The sequence below is a fragment of the Tupaia chinensis genome, unplaced genomic scaffold (assembly GCF_000334495.1).
Source record: "Tupaia chinensis unplaced genomic scaffold, TupChi_1.0 Scaffold000081_1, whole genome shotgun sequence".
Classification (NCBI taxonomy): Eukaryota; Metazoa; Chordata; class Mammalia; order Scandentia; family Tupaiidae; genus Tupaia; species Tupaia belangeri.
In genome coordinates this window covers 6,224,413-6,229,624 of record NW_006159542.1, presented here as the reverse complement: position 1 = coordinate 6,229,624, position 5,212 = coordinate 6,224,413, and the positions used below count along the sequence as shown (strand labels likewise).

The 5,212-nt window shown below is 43.4% G+C and overlaps 1 protein-coding gene across 5 annotated transcripts in view; it reads left to right on the top strand.

Annotated features, from left to right (window-relative positions):
• Positions 1 to 531: 531 nt before the first annotated feature.
• Positions 532 to 5,212, top strand: part of TNC (tenascin C) — a 99,847-nt gene continuing 95,166 nt past the window's right edge. For all 5 annotated transcript variants that reach the window (XM_027769648.1, XM_006142788.3, XM_006142787.2 and 2 more), the window contains exon 1: positions 532 to 737. The gene's annotated coding sequence lies outside the window, so the exon portion shown is untranslated. The remainder of the gene's footprint in view (positions 738 to 5,212) is intronic.

Genomic DNA, 5,212 nt, shown 5'->3' with positions numbered 1-5,212 from the left:
ACTAATCCTGGGTTATCTCTCTGCTAGCGCAGAGAAACCTGAACCGCCCCGGGCTTCAAAGGGTTTTATCTCCTCTTTCCAGGAACTGGGCTCAGCTCTGTGCTTTCTCCGAGGTGCCACTAAGCAGCTGCCATCCAGAGCCCAGGCGAGCCCCGGTCGGTTTCCAGCTTGCGGGAGTAGGCTGCCGAGCCAGGGCGGCTGATCCTGCTCCCTCTCGCTCATCGGGCTTCTGTCTCACATATAGAAATCCCGTTGGGGAGCAAAGCAAAAAAATCACACTTCACTCACAGCTCCTCTGTGTTGGGGGCAGGAGGCGAGGGAACGGGAATTCCTACTTTCTCCATAAATTGTATGCAAATAGGTTCCTTCTCTGGCCAGGAGCCGGGAGTGAGTGCGTCTTTCATGAGCTAACCCTGTTCCGCTGGGAGGGCTGTTCCTTTAATTCACCAAATGAAAAAGTGGGAAAGGATGTCTGGAGGCGAGGCGTCCCATTACAGAGGAAGGAGCTCTCTATATAAGCCAGCCAAAGCTGGCTGCATTGGCCACAGTCTGCCTACTGTCAGTGGCCTCTCCCGCGCAGACACACGTCCCGCCTCTGGTCCTGGTCGGCACAAAGACAGCCCGGCTTGGGGACGCTGGGGGGCCGCGCACGTGGGAACCCCGCTGGGCTAACGTCCAGGGACTTCTTCCTTGGAGCTGGTTCATTCCAGGGTCTAAGTCTCTTCCACTGCGGAAAGGTGAGTCTTTCACTCCATCACCAAAGATCCTTATGATGTATTCTGTTTGCACTCCTGGTACCAAATGGGCTGTTTGTAATGATAAAATGTTTGTTTTATTTCCCTCACTAGCACAATGGAGTATGTGTATGTTAGGATGCACCTTGACTGTTCTCTGCTTGTCTGATCATTTGTCTTAGCTCTGTGAATAGCCACACTGAGAACTTTCTGTAAAGTTCTTATCTCTGCCATTCTGCAGAGGAAAAGAAGAATCTTCCCCTTCACCCTCTGCCTGGCAGTTTCACCTATGGATATTTTTTTTTCTTTGAGAATGAGAAAAGTAGAGTTTGGGAAAGTGGAGTTTGCGCATCACCTTACTCTGTCATGGGTCTAAGGGGAGCTTGATGGAGGATACTAGAGAAAACAATCAAATGTTACATCTAAACAGCACTTAGACTCAGGGTTTTGTATCTATCCCAACGTTCACCCCATGGTCAGACATGAAAAAAGATGAGGACCGGGAGACAGGGCAGAGAAGGTGAATGATCACAGGCTGCCAGATCAGATGGTGGACAGCAATGTAGATTCTAGGGGGCAAAAGACTTTCTGTGAATACTAGCTGATTTGTTGATTTTCAGGCAGGACTCGCACATACATTGGTGTGTTTAGAGATGGCAGTATCCCTTATTTCCCTAGCGTCACCTCTCTCTCCTCACCTCTTGGCACAGAAAGTCCTGAGAAACAACTTCCTTGAGGGCTGGGAAGCCTACCTCCCTGGTGGATTCAGGAGAGAACACAGGGCTTCCTCTGGCTCATTTAAGTTGTAAGGGGCTCAAGTTTTAAAGCCAAAGATAAGTTTTGTCTTCCCACCGCCATGTACATGCCCATGTGAGAAATATGTATAATCCCCCTGAGCCTTACTTTCCACTTCTCTAAAATGGGGACGCTGACTTCTATTGTTTTTATGAACAGAAAATGAAGTATAAAGAGATCATGGTGAGTGTTCGATAGCTGCAAGTTTGGACTGTCATTGTCATTGCCAAAAACTGCCATCACACTAGAAGCTGAAAGAGGCACTTAGTCAGTCTTGGACTGTTTTTTCACACTCTCTTTTTGCCCTCGCCCCTTGTCTTGCCCTGTCTGAGGATGTCTCCTACGCGGGCAGGTCAGAGACTTGGCTGTATTTTACAAGCAGGAGGTTATGTTGGCACAAGTTGGGAGAAAAGGTAGCAGCCCCAGGGCTGGATGTTAATGTTGAGTTCTCATTCCAGAACGTCATGAGGTCTGGAGATTCTAAAGTTGTCAGCTCTAAAATGCGATGGTGCTGGGAAACTCTTTGGATGTCCTTTCTGCCCAAAGGGAAAGCAGGATAAGGAGTCTGCCTGCTGAATGAATGCCTCTTTTTCATGTTTTGCTGGGTCATTTTCCCCCTTTTTATGGAGCATTCCCAGGTGTACTTTAGAAGTGAAAACTGCTGCCCACCCCAGCTAATTCCCTACCTTGTGCTGAGATATAGCAAGCCCCGTTCAGAGCTGGGGCACGATTTTTTTCAGTCCTAAATAAACTAGTGGAAAGTTTGCTGGCATCACATGCATCTAAGCCCTTTGCAGGAGATACAAGTTAGTGTGCTCTGGCCCTGGGCTTTTCAGGAAAGTGACTGTTTAGGGCAAGAAAAGGGTTTGTAGTATGAATATTTTCTGGTCTAGTCAAACAATGTGAATTGAATAAAGGCTGAAAGAAATGTCACCAAGCTCTACAGTCATGAAATATTCTTTTCCTCTCTGCTTTATTTTAAAAACCTAGCTTCCCTATCTCATCTCCCATGAACCCGTTCTTCATAGCCTCCCAAGAAGTTACTAACTGTGCAGCCTTCAGCTTTGTCATTCATATTAAGAGGGTGGTAATCTATATCTCACGTGGTTCTGTGGCATTCAAATAAGATAATACTTGTAATAGCAGTTGGCACAGAGTATGGGTTCAATAAATGGCATTTTTTGGTGTTTCTGCTTGTCAATTAATGGGGACTTGTCTAAGATTAGCAGTCTAAGGTGATTTTTCAAACTTACTTCTAACAATGGAATCCATCAAATGAATTGAGAGAAAAACCCCGGTATAGGACAGGTAAATGTGGGGCTGCTTTGGTTGAAGTAGAATTAGAGGATCTGCAACGTATTCGATTGTACTTAGCCTCAGGAACATTTCTGCAGAATTCTGAACACACAAAACACAGTAAAAAAAAACATGAAGTCAGGTAATATGCATTTAGGCTACAATCTGTACTGTAAGCAGGGTTTCATCTCCTCTGAATGGCCTTCCATAATGGGAGTAAGAGCAATTCCCCAAGTAATGCCCACACTGAGTATGTGTGGAAAGTTCAAAAGGCTTAGCACAGGCTGATAATTTCAATTAATTTTAATGATAATTATAGCCAAAATAGATGGTGAGCCTACTCTCTACTCTAAAGACTCTTTGTGGGTGTCATCTCACTAGACATCTTCAACATGTCTCTGTAAAGTAGACTGTAATGCTTAGACAAAGAGATAGCTTGGAATACAGAGATTAAGTGACTTTTCCAGAGTCCTAGAACTTGGACTGATGGGACCACACTTTAGACCAGGTCTCCATGGTCACCAAATCAGAGACACATTTTGCTATGTTCCCTCTGAACACTTCTGCCTCCTGCACTGCCTTTAGAAGGAAAACACTTCCTTTCTGACTAAATATGCCCCTCTAGGCAGACTGTGGCCACCCATAAATACAGCAGTAGCCTGATCATATAACCAGAATGGAATTTGGAAAGGGAATTCAAGCTGACAGAATGAAAAACATATCCCTCTTAATCCTGCCCTTTCTAATGCTTACAATGAACTAAGCACACCTATTCTCTCCTCCTCTAGATTTCTATAGACATCCAGTCATGCTTTCTTATAGGGAAAAAAAAAATCCATCCAGCTGGCCTAAAGCACAAGCCCCTCCTTACTGAACCCACTTTCACTTGAAAAGAAGAAGTAGATTACAAAGATTTCCTTGGTCCTAAATATACAATCCCTTTATAATGATAAACACAAACACACGAAATTAATATAGAAGACTATGCATCCATATGTGCTAGGAGGGTTTGTCCATGGTTTCTCACCAAATTCTCATTCTCACATTGCAAGTTATAAATTGCTAGCCCCATTTTATAAATAGAAAAGTTGAGGCTCAAGGAAGATAAATGTCTCATCTGTGGTTTTTTCATAAGTAAAGGGCAAAGTTGGCTTTGGACTCAAGCTTTCTAACTAAAATGCTCTTTCTTTTTCTACTATACTATCTTACCTGCTGAAGTCAGGCTGGGTTGATTGAGTATAGAACCTTAAACAGTGTCTTTGGTGAATGAACAAGATGGTTTAAAAGTCCTAGATTAGCATTGGTATCTAATGATTTTACAGAATATCCCTGTATCATTTTTTCATGGTGTTCAGAAAGGTCAACTCACGGTGGTGCAGCCCTCTGCCTGGAAACAGAAAAGTTCAAATTTCAGCCCCAGGAGAGAGAAGAATAAAAACTAGAGGTAGCAGTCAGGTCATTTTTGTTGATTGTTCATCCCAGAAAAGTAGGCACACACTTCTCTGAGCTATACAGATGGGAGCTGTGACTGGGAAAGCACCCTTTCTGAGATCCAGGTGAGTTGAACATCTGTTCTTAGAAGGACTAATTGGGAGATAAAGTGAAATCAACATGCCTCAGCCTCAAGGCAGTCAATCCCAAGATAATCAGAAAATGTTTTCAGGCTCTGAGCCACAAATTCAGCCTAAATCTCAGAGAGACTTCTCACTCTAAGATCACAGGGAATCCCCTTGAATCTAATCCTGGGCTAGTTTGAACACCTTCAACATGTGGGAAACATTAAATGAAGGCTCCCTTCCAAGGAGGAAAATCCCCTCAAAGCATAGTGAAACTAGACTCCTTTAAGCTCCAGGCAATAGTTTTTTCCAACACAAAAGACAGCTATGGCCTTACCTACCTTTAAGGGACCGTACATACCTTGTGACTTTTTTTATAGAGAAGAGTCTACAGACCTACATGATTCTAACCCTGCTGAATAGAAGTTTTTTCAGGCATTCCCTAAAGCCTTAATATCCCTTTTCAGTGTCCTTCTCCCTTATCTCATATTTCCAGCCTCTTCTCAATTTTAGAAACAAACTTGTGTTTAACACTATCCTTGTTCTTTTGACCCTCAACCATGGAAGGAAAGCAAAATGCCCACACTGGAAGCAGAATGTGAATGGAAATTTCCTTCCATGTGTACTTTTAGTCTATTTGTGAGTGGAAATTTAAAAGAAAAATTATCTTATGCCAAGTTGTCTCATATTTTTGAAATTTCCTAAAGTTCACAGGTCCTCAATTATGTAGCCATGGTGACTCAAATAACTCTGATTGATCCTTTGACCCTCCCTAAACACCCTATGTCAAGAGCCAGAGGTATTTCATAAGCTCTAAAAATAGACAGCTTT